The sequence below is a fragment of the Pogoniulus pusillus genome, chromosome 19, assembly GCF_015220805.1.
Source record: "Pogoniulus pusillus isolate bPogPus1 chromosome 19, bPogPus1.pri, whole genome shotgun sequence".
In the NCBI taxonomy this organism is placed as follows: domain Eukaryota; kingdom Metazoa; phylum Chordata; class Aves; order Piciformes; family Lybiidae; genus Pogoniulus; species Pogoniulus pusillus.
The window spans coordinates 1,557,220-1,571,873 of record NC_087282.1 but is presented as its reverse complement, the minus strand read 5'-3'; the positions used below and the strand labels follow the sequence as shown (position 1 = coordinate 1,571,873).

At 45.8% G+C, this 14,654-nt stretch overlaps 2 long non-coding RNA genes across 2 annotated transcripts in view; both read right to left on the bottom strand.

Annotated features, from left to right (window-relative positions):
- Positions 1-2,554: 2,554 nt before the first annotated feature.
- LOC135183763 (uncharacterized) lies at positions 2,555-8,246 on the bottom strand. The gene is made up of 2 exons (XR_010305714.1): positions 8,214-8,246; positions 2,555-3,613 (listed from the first exon to the last, which is right to left on the bottom strand). It is a non-coding gene; the product is annotated as an uncharacterized LOC135183763 (long non-coding RNA).
- Positions 8,247-12,200: 3,954 nt separating this feature from the next.
- Positions 12,201-14,654, bottom strand: part of LOC135183759 (uncharacterized) — a 120,941-nt gene continuing 118,487 nt past the window's right edge. Inside the window, exons 6-7 of the long non-coding RNA XR_010305710.1 lie at positions 14,020-14,085; positions 12,201-12,351 (exon numbers count right to left, since the gene is read on the bottom strand). This is a non-coding gene — a long non-coding RNA (uncharacterized LOC135183759). The remainder of the gene's footprint in view (positions 12,352-14,019; positions 14,086-14,654) is intronic.

The window sequence follows — 14,654 nt, the reverse complement described above, 5'->3', positions numbered from 1 at the left end:
CAGTGTTTAGTTTCTAACTTAGTAGTCAAATGCTTGGGAAAAAAACAAAAATAACTTTGAAACTTCCAATATTCTTACCTGAAGTTTATACACTCAAGGCAGACACTATTCTATCTTCCCCTTCCCCAGGAAATTTTGACAGCATTCCCTTATCCTTTCTCCTGCATGAGAGATTCATTCATCTCAAAAATGACTGAGCTACCACTTACACATATCCATAATTTAATACCTCTGTCCTTATATTAGAAAACTGTATAGTTTAATAACAGCTGTGACAAGAACAAATATTTTATAGCTAATTGCAAACTCGGATCTTCACACCAGATGAGAAGCCAATTTATCTCCCAATATTTACAGATAAGGTTATCCCTCTTGTTTCTCCAAGAGAGAACAGGCTACAATTCATTAAACAAAACACATTTCATGTCCTCTTGAAAGCTGAGTTAACGATGGAAGGAACATATCCAAGTTATGGTCTTTTTGGGAGTATACAAGTCCAGGTTGGATGAGGCCCGGAGCCACCAAATTTAGCTGAGAGGTGTTGAGGGTGTCCCTGCCCATGATGGGGTGCAGATGATCTCTGAGATCCTTTCCAAGCTGAGCTGTTCTGTGATTTTCTGAATCTAGTCTGTCCTACTGGCACAGTTACTTGGGAGATTGCTTGGTTTCACCCAGCAATCTCCCAAGTTAATAAGCAAAGAGCTATCTGAGTTCCACACCTTGAATATTCCCTTCTACAGCCTAAATCTCTCTGATTTCAAAGCCCTTCTGTTTCTTCCATATGCAAGACAGTGATGTGCTTCCTGTGTCATCGTCAATGATGTGATGCTCTCTTCTAGTTGCCCTGAAATTCTGGTGTAGCTGGGTCTCTGAAAGGAAAGAGTGTGTGTGGGTGTGTGATTAACCCTTACAAACAACAAAAACCTATTGTAACTCACTGCAGGCCCAGGCTAATGTTTTAGGAGCTATGAAGCAAATCAGAGTTTCTGCAGGTAATTTTGCTCTCTTTTCTCTTATTCATCTCATGTTCAGATGAGGGCTGGTTGGCCTAAGCTCCTTTTCTAGGTGGGATACAAGGGACATCAGTGGATTTGCCTTTTTTTAGAAGTGATTAAATCTAGCCCTAGGATTGTCTTCAAAGACTGAAACTTCTTTTTTCCCCTCCGTTTGTTTTAGTATTATTTGCCATGCTTATAGCTTGAGAATAATTATCCAGCTTTTCATCAGCACTGGTTTTGGATTGAGATGCAGACTGGAAACTTTTGCTTCAGAGTTCATACTGCTTCTGAATTATAAGCAGTTACAGTAGATATTCTGAGCCAGCCCTGGCAGCAGTGGCAGAGAAAATACTGCAGTATTAGATTTCTGCAGCAATCAATGGGAAAGCACTGGCAGAACCTCCCCTAAGGTAGTTTTCTTACCTAGCATAATAATTAAAGCTGCGTTTTTAAAGCACTAACACAGGACAATGCTTTCTGAAACTAAAAAAAATTACTGCAATCAGTACACTTAATTAACCATTTCCCATTTCCCCAAAGGATTTTTCATGCTGTTTTTGCTCCTTCTTTTGTTCTCATTAAGTGTTGTCCTGACCTTTCAGTCCGTAAAAATCAACAAAAGGCATTTCCTTTTTATTAAAAGATTGATTGGAGGAGGCCTGGGACCACAATGAAAAGGAGAAATAATCTATGCTCAAAACACTCAAGTTTGTTAGATGACTAATGACAATTCGGCCCCAGAGTAATAGCAATGCAAACCTGGTTTCAAGATACTGCAAAGCACAGTAAGCTAAGGGAACTTAACAATTAAAGACAAAGGGGGGAAAAAAAGGCAGCAACTAGAAATCAGAAAGAAATAGATGTTCTGTGAGTGAAAAATGTTCAGTAGTTCCATTTAGACTTGAATGTACAGCTGAGAGATGCTACCAAAGTGAAGATTCTAGGTGGCAATTAGAGCCCTACTTGAGAAAGCAGGCAAAGCTGTTTCGCTCTCTAGAACTATGGGCACCAATATGCCTAAAGAGGAATATATTTTGTTAGCAACAGCATCTTATCTCTAGAGACACACAACTCTTTAGGAGGGTTTACAGCAAAGTCACCTGATGGGACATTAGCTAATCAAATGAGAAGATTCTGAAAATAAATGTGTACAATAATATTTTTTTAAAGCATAATTTAGAAGATCACAAATTTATAACTGCCCCTAAATGATGCAGAATTAGGCCTTTCTGATCTCTTAAGTATTTATATCTACAGGGCTTTACTCACAAGTGATTCATTAGAAACTTGATTTGACTTTAAATGTTTTTGTGCTGAACTCTTGACCTGTTACTTAACCAATTTGCACACTACTTATGAAACCCATCTGAAACCCACAAAACCCCAATTTAATTATTGTAGTAGGTTATGACCAGCTGCTGCTGAGGGTGGAAGAACTTGAACAGCAAAGCACTCGCCCATGGCTCTATTTCATGCAGTTACACTTGTATTTTTGAAGACCCAAGATATCATACACCTGCCTCTAATCATAAATAAAATGAAAAGTGGGTACACAATGTAGCTATCTGTAGTTTATTTTGCCTCATTAATCTACCTTATTGGTTGTGGCACTTGTTCTGCCCAGAGGAGGTTTAATAGTTCTGTTTCTTCTACCATCATCCATACACAAGCCTGCCAATCAATGACAATTATTACTTAATGAGGACGTAACGATGGACAAACCCAGGGAGAGGGGAGCAAATCACTCAAGCTAACACTGTCTCTTGTCAAAGTGATGTCTTGTGCAGGTTTGTTTAGCCAACATCTTCAAGAGTAATCAGCATGGTCAGGTGCTTCAAAGTGCTGGGAATCTTCAATGACCGAAAGCATATTCAGCTTCAAAAGGAGATTCACATGAAGGAGTTTTCACCTTAATTGAAGATTCTTCTGAGTACTTTTAGAAAAACCTCAGAGCTTTTGCTTCGTTCTGAATTTCTGAACTCTAATTCTTCTTAAATGTGAGCAAAGTTGCAAACTAGTTTCAATAATAAAACACTTCCAGAAGCTTTAATGTGCGATCCACAGAAAGCATTACCGTAACAGTGCTTGATGTGCAGAAAGCGATTCTGTGCTGCTTCCTGCTCATTAAGCTGTGAAGAGAAGTGCCCAAGTATCTTGTGTCCCAGTGCCAATCACTGGAAGTTCTTAGTCTGACTTCCCATCAGTTTCTCATTTCTTACTCTTAACTGAGCAACTCTACCAAAGCTAAAATGATGCAAGGAATGAAATCAACATCTAACTGGCAGTTTGTGAGAGAGAGATTGGCTAATCCAAAACCTCTGAAGCTGAGGGTTTTTGCTTTAAAGACTCATAGTGACATTCATGCCTTCAATACAAGAAATTGAAAATTAAAAGCAGTGCAGCAACAAATATGACGTGCTAATGTGTCCAGTGATCTAGAACAGTCAGTAAGAGGGTACAGTCCTCACCACGAGCACAGGGATTCTACTTAGTCTGCAGCATCCTTCAGCCACTCTGAGCAGTGCAAGCAGCAGGCAGTACTGCAAAAAGTGAAGTCATCTCAGTGCCTGAATTGCAAAGAGACCTTTCCTTGGGGAGGGTGCTCAGCCGATCCTCTGCACAAGAAAAAGGTCAACCTTGTAAGGGTGGAGCCTTTACCCTCTGACTGGTAGCTCATGGCAAAGTCAGAGCAAATATTTCTGAGAATACAGCTACAAATTAGACACATCCAGAAGTTCACTGAGGTAAACTCTGCAGATTAGCCCCTCCCTTTATTTTGATGCAATGTGACACCAAATATCCTCTGCCTTACACTGAAGTAACAGAGTTACAACGTGGACAAAGTTATTTAGAACTTAAAACAGGATATCATCGTAAGATGTCATTTCCCTGGGATAGAAACAGGCTCTCAGCACTGGGGAGGAGCACAAATTCATTTTCACTGCAAAATATTTACACAGCTATAGATGTTTGTTGGAAAAATATTTCTAAGCAGAGGTCAAAGTTGTGTTAGCAACACCTGGTGTGCAAAACGGCCTTTCTCAAACTGCATGAGGATGCTCAGTGTTGTTTACCATACACTTAGCAACTTCCTGAAAAATAAGCCAGGAGTAAAAAGGTTACAGAAAGTCCCCACAGGAACTTAAACAAGATGAGGCCAGTGGAAACAACAGGAAAAGAGAAGGTTTACTTCCTGATTTATCTTCCGTGTTATGTATTCATTTATTTACTTCCAGCCTCAAAAATAACTACTCACCCAAAATTTAAGAAAATGTTTTGACTACCCAAAGCTTCCTTCTAATCTGATGCACCATTTGCCAGGCATAGAGAGCTGTCAGACATTCAAATAACAGGTTAGCTGTAAAGCACTACAAAAAGCACACCACACTTTGTGTTTTCAAACATATCATTCATTAAAGAGATGGCTTTCCTGTCTTTATGAATGCAGGAACAGGGAAAAAGAAAAAGAACTGTTACAAGTGAAAAAGCAGGTAACTGTTCTAGGGCAATGCCATGTTAGAAAAGATTTAAATACTTGATTGTGATTCCTGTCCACAGAAAACCTCATCGTCATTCTTATCTCCTAAAATAGCTTGTCAAACATGAAAAAGTCTTCTTGCTGAATCAGCCTGCATATCTGGGCAGGAATTGGAAGCAGAAACAGATTTTAATTACCTTTTCCAGTATCTTCAGCTACAGGTTAATTTTAATGAGGAGAGTTACTCATGTTGTATCTGTTCTTTTCACAGAATCAACCAGGTTGGAAAAGACCTCCAAGCTCATCCAGCCCAACCTAGCACCCAGCCCTAGCCAATCAACCAGACCATGGCTCTAAGTGCCCCAGCCAGGCTTGGCTTCAACACCTCCAGGCACGGCGACTCCACCACCTCCCTGGGCAGCCCATTCCAATGCCAATCACTCTCTCTGACAACAACTTCCTCCTAACATCCAGCCTAGACCCACCCGGCACAACTGGAGGCTGTGTCCCCTTGTTCTGTTGCTGCTTGCCTGGGTAGAAGAGCCCAACCCCACCTGGCTACAACCTCCCTTCAGGTCGTTGTAGAGAGCAATGAGCTCTGCCCTGAGCCTCCTCTTCTGCAGGCTGCACATTCCCTGCTCTCTCAGCCTCTCCTCACAGGGCTGTGCTCCAGGCCTCTCTCCAGCCTTATTGCCCTTTTCTGGACACCTTCCAGCACCTCAACATCTCTCTTGAATTGAGGAGCCCAGAACTGAACACAGTACTCAACGTGTGGCCTTATCAGTGCTGAGTACAGGGGAAGAATAACCTCCCATATGGGTGTTGCTGGTTGGTTTGGGCCAGGCAGGTGAAGACAGGCAAAGTAATCTCAAAACTTATCATAAGAAGCAGGACTGTTTGAAACATCACAAAATCACTGTCAGCATTGGAAGAGACCTCAAAGATCATCCAGTTCCACCCTCCCTGCCATGGGCAAGGGCATCTCACAGTAGATCAGAGCCACAGCCAGCCTGGCCTTAAAAACTTCCAGGGAAGTTGAGGTGTTCCTTTTCTGAATGGCCTTTCCATCTCACATTAAGCAAATCACAGAAAACCATTTTAATTCAGGAATGCTGGCATGGCCATTTGATAACTGACATGCTAGCTTCATGAACTCATCATCAGTGGGAAACACTGAACTGTGGGAAGTCTTTCTACAGTTATGGAGTAGATAACATCATCTCTGAGGACACCTAACATGAGATTTGTCCAGTAATGAAGTTAAAACTGAGTTTGATAGATAGTATTTACCTTTTTTTATCTCTCCTTTTGTTTTTAAAGGGATAACATCTACAAGCACAAATAAATACATCTTAATCATGCTACTGGAGAGAAGCCAGGAAAGCATCCACCATCACCAACTGCAAGTACTGGTATTATGAAAGGAACTGTTTATCAGTTTAGAACCAGGATGCCACATTACTCATTTCAGATAAGGTAAATTCCCTTTAGCTTTCCAATTGAGAAGGAAAAATCCAACCAAACAAGCCAGCCCCAAAATCCAAACCACCACCACCATCAAAAAAACCAAACCAATCAAATATAAATGCTGAAACAAACAAAAACCACCCCAAACCTCCCACCCAACAAGAAAACCAAACCAAAAATGTTAGCCAGGCAGGACAAAGGTGACTAGATGATCACAAACCAACAGAGAAACACTAAAGAGGAGCCTTCTGACTAACAGAAATCAATTAGCTATCAAAAGACGAAAGGAAATCCTCAAAAGTCTAAGTAAAACTTAAAAAACTATCAAAATCCTCTCTCACACGTCATGGCTGATTCAGGCTTCAACAGCCTGCCTTTGTCTGCAGACACAGGATGCTGCCTGCTGACACTAATCTATTCATTTCTGAGGGACAGTGAACACACACTGATCAAAATGTAACTTAAGACAGAAGTATAGCATTAAAAGTCTGTTTTTTCCTTATTTGTTTGAAGACAGAGGTGCTGGAGGAAGCCAGAGAAATAAGCCAGTACAGCTCTGAGTGAAACTTGCTTTTGTCCTATCACAATTTGATGCTCTTCACTCCTCAAATGTAGTGGGGCATTTTGCTGCAAATACCCCAGATAATCTTAATGGAACTATTATCAGAACCCTCCTCAGCTGCACCTGAGAGGATGATCACAAAGGCTGCACTTGAGTTAATCCACATTGTTGGGTTAGGGTTGCTTTTTTTTTTGGCTTTTCAAACAAAAAAGACCTAAGACTCACATTTTTCCTTTGTTTTTCTGGTGGGATGAAGAACAGATGTTGATGATGGGCCACACCTGAATGCCTTTGAGAGGCAGTGTAAGAGGACCACAGTGGAAGAGTGTTCTGTTGAACATACAGAATATTGATGGCTTTTAAAGAAGCATAGGTGGGTATGATGAACTATCATTTAGCATCTTTTTCCCATTCAGATTTTCATTGCTGGTTTATGATTTTCTTTACTGAGGCATGTTTGTGACTGCATGAAGATCATATGATTTGCTATACAGACATCACTGGAGGCTTTCCTGAGTTTGCAACTCAAAAAGCAGCAGTAAACAAACAAACAAAAAATCCCATCTTCAAACAAGTCAAGAACAAAGGTTACATATCACCAAAGCTGTCTCAAATCAAGGCAGGGCACTAAAAATGCCAGACAGTTACCTATGCCACATGCCTCTATGCTGCATAAATCCTTAGCACTGCTATGTTCCCTTCCCGTGTTCCTATTGGATGTAGAAGTATTAGCTGTAATTTGTCACTGTGGTATGTCAAGGAAGGGAGGTTTGGTCTTAAAATGTCACTTAGAGAGTAAACAGCAGCCTGCAGAGCAGGATTTGTTTATATCACTTTTGGTACAATGAATAACACACTTAGAAAGATATAGTGAGTATCAAACATGGCCATTTCTGCCACCACAGCTATATGAAGCTCATGTATTTCAAGCAAAGCCAATATAAGCCATTGTGATACAGCCCAGCTAAAACCTTTTCCACACAACTTGCTGTCTTCTCCTTTTTTCCTTCACATTCCATTCATGCAGTATTTGTGTCCATTACTTTCTGGGCACCAGTTCTCATCTAAGATCTGGCTCACTTCAATGAGAAGTGACTCCTGCTACCTGCAGGTGTGTTTATACACACATGTAGACATGCCCACACTGTGAGGGCTGAGGCACCGTAGACTGCTTAAGAGGCGAACTCTGCACAGGTGAGTTACTTTAACACAACCTGCTCTCCATCTACACACTCCAAGGAGATAAACCCCCACGTACTGAGTGCTAACCTGCCTGCAACCAACATGAGAATAAAAATACCTCAAGATACACAAGCCGTAGAATGGCTTAGGTTGAACGGGACCTTAAGCATTGTCTATTTCCACCCCCCACCACGGGCAGAGACTCCTTCCAGGAGACCACATTACTCAAGTCCTCATGCAACCTGGCCTTGAACACCTCCAGGAAGGCTTCCCCCTTTCCAGTCAGCAGCACTTCACCACATTGCCACATCTCCTAGTGCACAGCACAAACACCCTGGAACCTGACTGGAGATGACTCTGGAAGCACCGGTGTAGAAGGTGTTCTTCTAATGATGCAGTAAAACTACAGCTGTACCACACCACAGTCAGTAATTACTGGCATCCAAAGCTCCAGGGGATCTTGCTAGAGATTAGGTGACTTTCCCTCATGCACATATCAGTCTGGAAATAAAAGAGCTTCACTCACCTTTACACGTTGCTCCCTCGCCATTGCAGGTCCATGTGTCTAGGAGCAGAGCTGAGCCCAGCTGCATTTGAAGAGGCACAGAGCTGCTGAACACGCCCTCTGACCCAGGTGTCATTAGCACCTGGGGAGGCTGCAGCCTTCTCTCCTTGCCCTGCAGCTAGGGAGACTGTTTCATGCCAAGAAAACAGTCAGAGGGTTTGAGTCTAAAATTTGGCCTAAACTTGGGTCTTCTGCCAGAGCAATATTGGGATGCAGCTGAAAGCTTTAGTCAGAAGCTGGGAAGTGCTCCTGCATGCTGAAGTTCAGATACAGCCTTGTTGTTTTCAGTTTTTCTTGCCTATAGCACAGCTGTGTGACTGTCCCCAAAGCCTTCTTCATTGTGAGCTACCCACAGATACAAAGGATGCTGCTGTGCAGAATCCTAGCAGAGCTTTTTCAAACCAGTGGTACCAATTCAGTTGTTTACATTTGCTGCAAGACTCAATCTGCAGCTCAAGGGCAGTAATTTGTACATTATACTAAGGTACTCAATTCACAAAGCTCATGGGACAATTATGTGGCTGATAGCAGAAAGCCAGGGGAAGAAAAACGAAGAATACAATATAATAACAGAAGAAAGTATCTTAAATGTCATAAAATGCATTGCATAATGTCTTACTCTAGAAAACAGCAGCTCTGGCTTCTCCTTGATCATTGCCTCTGCTGAAGCAAGCTTGTAAGCAGTTGCTGTCACATTCTGTGCACCTCTGCACCACTAACAGTCCTTTCCTTCTAGGCTGAAAGGCTGCACAATACTTTTAAGGGTATAAATTACATTGAAATAGCTGCAGCACATGAAAATACTCTTGGTAGTAGGAAATTACCCAGGTACTGCTATAATCAAGTTATTATCTAAAGTAAATTGCATTTTACAGGGCTTTCTGTGGATGGAAAGCATGAAGGTTTTGCTTTAATCTGAGCCACATGTCTACCTGCAAGACTTATTTTTGGGGAGTCGTTTGGCAGAGACTAATTGATCTAATTTACATTACCAGGAGCAACCCCAGATATGATCTCCTGTAAGTTGTGATGCTATGCTGTAACTCGAAACCACCTAGACACTGATACCTCGCTAATGGGACTTAAACGTTCCCACTTCAGAGCCATTGCTGGCGCTCAGCAAAGGACAATGCAGAACACAGATCCTGAGGGGAGCTGGAAAGCATAAACGAAACGTGCCAAGGCCAGGCGAGTAAGCTCTGCGCAAGGAGGGCCTGGCAGATGTAAATGTAGCTCAGAGGTTAAAGTCCAAGGCCTAAGTGCAGAGCTGCTGTTCTCAGCCAAGTTTATTGTTTTATTATACTTTGTATTGATTGCCATCATCAGCCTATTGACTGCCTGCGTGCAGTGCACCAGACGCTCCAGCAGAATCAATTAAGCTGTGGGTAAACTGTGGATCGGGGTGGGGAGCAGAATGATGCCTGCACAAACACTTTTGTTTTGCTTGCCACTGTGACAGAAATGGTTTCAGGAGAAAGGCAGGTCTAGGAGCCTTCTGAAAGCTTACTCGGGCCACATTCGAAAGAGGTATTTGGCAACTCATCATCTCACAAAGCTAAGTAAGCAGTAAGAAATTTACCTTGAGGTGAGCTGGCAGTGGTCTGAGGGCTCCGGGAGCAGCGGGTGCTGTGGCCAGGGAAGGGAGCTCCTCCACAAAGGCGGCCGTGCCAGGAAACCCTCCTGGGGACAACCCGAGCCGCTGTCTCCTGCCACATTAGCCAGTGCTGCAGATGGACAATGTCACCGAGAACAGCTGAGGTTAAAAGGGACCCCTGGAGGCCATCTCCTGCAGCCCAAGGCCGCCTAGAGTCAGTTGGCCAGCACTGTGTCCAGCCACTTGTTAATGTCTGCAAGGCTGCGCAGCCTGTGCCATGCTCGGCACACTCACCGTTTCCTGAGGATCTGATGGAAGCTCCTGTGTCCTTTTGTGCCCACTGCCTCTTGTCCTGTCACTGGGGAGCAGGGAAAGCAGCCTGGCTCCTTGCTCGTGGCACTCTCAGCCACCTCCGTACCCTGACAGACTCCCACCAGGCCTTCCCAAAGCTGGCCAGGCCCGGCGCAGGCGAGAGACGCTCCTGTCCCACACGGGGCTCTCGCCAGTGTCTCTGCTGTGCTGCAGAGCCCACACGGGACTCTCTCCAGCGTCTCTGTGTCTCTGCTGTGCTGCAGAGCCCACACGGGACTCTCTCCAGCGTCTCTGTGTCTCTGCTGTGCTGCAGAGCCCACACGGGACTCTCTCCAGCGTCTCTGTGTCTCTGCTGTGCTGCAGAGCCCACACGGGACTCTCTCCAGCGTCTCTGTGTCTCTGCTGTGCTGCAGAGCCCACACGGGGCTCTCTCCAGTGTCTCTGCTGTGCTGCAGAGCCCACACGGGACTCTCTCCAGCGTCTCTGTGTCTCTGCTGTGCTGCAGAGCCCACACGGGACTCTCTCCAGCGTCTCTGTGTCTCTCCTGTGCTGCAGAGCCCACACGGGACTCTCTCCAGCGTCTCTGTGTCCTCCTGTGCTGCAGAGCCCACACGGGACTCTCTCCAGCGTCTCTGTGTCTCTGCTGTGCTGCAGAGCCCACACGGGACTCTCTCCAGCGTCTCTGTGTCTCTGCTGTGCTGCAGAGCCCACACGGGACTCTCTCCAGCGTCTCTGTGTCTCTGCTGTGCTGCAGAGCCCACACGGGACTCTCTCCAGTGTCTGTCTCTCCTGTGCTGCAGAGCCCACACGGGACTCTCTCCAGTGTCTGTCTCTCCTGTGCTGCAGAGCCCACACGGGACTCTCTCCAGTGTCTCTGTGTCTCTGCTGTGCTGCAGAGCCCACACGGGACTCTCTCCAGCGTCTCTGTGTCTCTGCTGTGCTGCAGAGCCCACACGGGACTCTCTCCAGTGTCTCTGTGTCTCTGCTGTGCTGCAGAGCCCACACGGGACTCTCTCCAGCGTCTCTGTGTCTCTCCTGTGCTGCAGAGCCCACACGGGACTCTCTCCAGTGTCTGTCTCTCCTGTGCTGCAGAGCCCACACGGGACTCTCTCCAGTGTCTCTGTGTCTCTGCTGTGCTGCAGAGCCCACACGGGACTCTCTCCAGTGTCTCTGTGTCTCTGCTGTGCTGCAGAGCCCACACGGGACTCTCTCCAGTGTCTCTGTGTCTCTCCTGTGCTGCAGAGCCCACACGGGACTCTCTCCAGTGTCTGTCTCTCCTGTGCTGCAGAGCCCACACGGGGCTCTCTCCAGTGTCTCTGTGTCTCTCCTGTGCTGCAGAGCCCACACGGGACTCTCTCCAGCGTCTCTGTGTCTCTGCTGTGCTGCAGAGCCCACACGGGGCTCTCTCCAGTGTCTCTGTGTCTCTCCTGTGCTGCAGAGCCCACACGGGACTCTCTCCAGCGTCTCTGTGTCTCTGCTGTGCTGCAGAGCCCACACGGGACTCTCTCCAGCGTCTCTGTGTCTCTGCTGTGCTGCAGAGCCCACACGGGACTCTCTCCAGCGTCTCTGTGTCTCTGCTGTGCTGCAGAGCCCACACGGGACTCTCTCCAGCGTCTCTGTGTCTCTGCTGTGCTGCAGAGCCCACACGGGACTCTCTCCAGCGTCTCTGTGTCTCTCCTGTGCTGCAGAGCCCACACGGGACTCTCTCCAGTGTCTCTGTGTCTCTCCTGTGCTGCAGAGCCCACATGGGACTCTCTCCAGTGTCTCTGTGTCTCTGCTGTGCTGCAGAGCCCACACGGGACTCTCTCCAGTGTCTCTGTGTCTCTGCTGTGCTGCAGAGCCCACATGGGACTCTCTCCTGTGTCTCTGCTGTGCTGCAGAGCCCACGGCTGGATGCAATCCTCCAGAGGAGGCCGTGCCCGTGCTGAGCAGAGGGGATCACCTCCCTCAACCTGCTGCAGCAGATGTGCTGCTGCTGGCATACAGAACGTCAAAGCCAGCTTCTGAAACCAGCCAGGGTCCCAAGTGCTCTTTTGGGCTGCTTCATAGTCACTTGTCAGAGTTTGCTGCTTTGGTCTTCTCTGGCCTTCTCTAGGACAGGGGGCTTAGGTTCTGACATGACGTAGAAGATAAACCATCTGTTGGTCTGTGCCTGCACAGAATTTCCCTTTCCTCCTGGCATGCTGCTGGATGCTTGAACCAGAACAAAAAAGAGACAGGAGACGTTAACTTGGAGGGGCCTTATGATTATTCTAAGAACGTTCTCCCAAACAAGGAAGATTTAGCTAAAACAGTCTTCTTCTGATACAGGGTCTACCATGAGACTGTCTAGCCTGCATGAGAATATATCCCATATTATTATTCCACAATGTTGTAGTTCATTCTTATGACAAAGATTTTAATGTGAACAGAAAAGAAATCCAATTAAATCGTTGTTATACCAATGCCTTAGTTGAGACAGGTCCTTTCTTTAACAGAAGACTAAAAGTCTAAGGTTTAACACTTAATTTTCAAAGTATAAATGTGCAGAAAATGATCTAATTGCCAAAAGTTTAACAGCTTCTGGATTTATCCTACATAAATGCAATTTACCTAAATGCTCCTGTATCAAATATGCAGCTTTTTTGCTTTTTCTTGTTAGAATCATGGAATTAGCCAGGTTGGAAGAGAGCTCCAGGCTCATCCAGCCCAACCTAGCACCCAGCCCTGGCCAATCAACCAGACCATGGCACTAAGTGCCCCAGCCAGGCTTGGCTTCAACACCTCCAGCGACATCGACTCTGGGTAGCCCATTCCAAAGCCAATCACTCTCTCTGCCAACAACTTCCTCCTAACATCCAGCCTAGACCTCCTCTGACACAACTGTGTCCCCGTCTTCTGTCCCTGGGTGCCTGGTAGAAGAGCCCAATCCCACCTGGCTACAACCTCACTTCAGGTAGTTGTAGAGAGCAATGAGGTCTGCCCTGAGCCTCCTCTGCTGCAGGCTGCACACCCCCAGCTCCCTCAGCCTCTCCCCACAGGGCTGTGCTCAGGCCCCTCCCCATCTTCACTGCCCTTCTCTAGACACCTTCCAGCACCTCAACATCTCTCTTGAATTGTGGGGCCCAGAACTAGACACAGCACTCAAGGTGTGGCCTGAGCAGTGCTGAGTCCAGGGACAGAATAACCTCCCTTGTTCTGCTGCCCACACTGCTCCTGAGCCAGCCCAGGATGCCATTGGCTCTGCTGCCCACCTGGGCACTGCTGCCTCATCTTCAGCTACTCTCTCCCAGCACTCTCAGCTCCCTCTCTGCCTGGCTGCTCTCAGCCACTCTGTCCCCAGCCTGTAGAGCTGCTTGGAGTTGTTGTGGCCAAAGTGCAGAACCCCACTGGCCTCTGCCCACCCATGCAGCCTGGCCAGGTCCCTCTGTAGGGCTCTCCTACCCTCCAGTAGATCCACCCCTGCGCCTAGCTTGGTGTCATCTGCAAACTTACTGATGGTGGACTCAGACCTCTGGTCCAGATGATGGAATAGAAACATTTGCAGGACTCCTAAATCTCTTCTGACTGAATTCAGGGTGTATAGAGATATCCCACAGTATGACTTGCACTACTGATTTCTAAGCCACCAGCTGGAACTGCGTCCAGAAGTGATCAGGCTGTGAATGGCTGCATTATAAATCTAGAGGTCTTTCCAAAGGGTCCTCTCAGCCCCTCTGATCTGGGCAAAGGAATAATTTACACTGTAGCTGAAACGTGCAGCCTGAATCCACTGTGGCAGGGGACCAGGTAATTGTGTTTTATAGCCTCAGACAAATTTACCCAAATGAAAGATTTAAGTCCTCATGACCTGATAGACTCATCAGGTTTTGTTCCACTCACCAGTCTGCCCAGGTCCAGTCACACCTACTGATTTAATAGAATACACCCAGCAAGAAAGGTCGTGTCCTACAAAGAAGAGACCATAGTGTCAGGAAGCATGAAGAGCACTGATCAGCAGAACAGACCCTTTCAAATGTCTGCTATTAAATCCAGACAAAAAAAAAAAAGGGGGGGGATTTTTTTCTTGTCATTCAACCTACAGCACTAGCTTAAAATAGAATCTAATCCTGGCTGCTATCAAATATTTTACCATTCAGAGTTCTATTAATACCATTCAATAATATATGCCTTTTTAAAATATAACACACGGGGCAGTTTTTGATTAAGATTAAAACACCTCCCTGAGAAATTATTATGCCCTCTGATTAATATATCAGACTACTTTTCATCTGTTTAAATAAAGGAGTACGAGAGTGTATCAGAGAGGCAAGTGCAACAAGGCAGACTATGAAAATATATTGCTTATGGAAGTCCATCAACCTTCAGCTGCAGTTCCAGCAGCGCAGCTACTGCATTGCTGTAGCAATATAGAAACTAACAGCAGCGCAGCTCCTTGCCTGCTCTGCACAAGCAGAAAGTCAACATTTCCATTCATATTTTTAACGCCACAGCTACATTTTCTGCTTAGAGGAAAA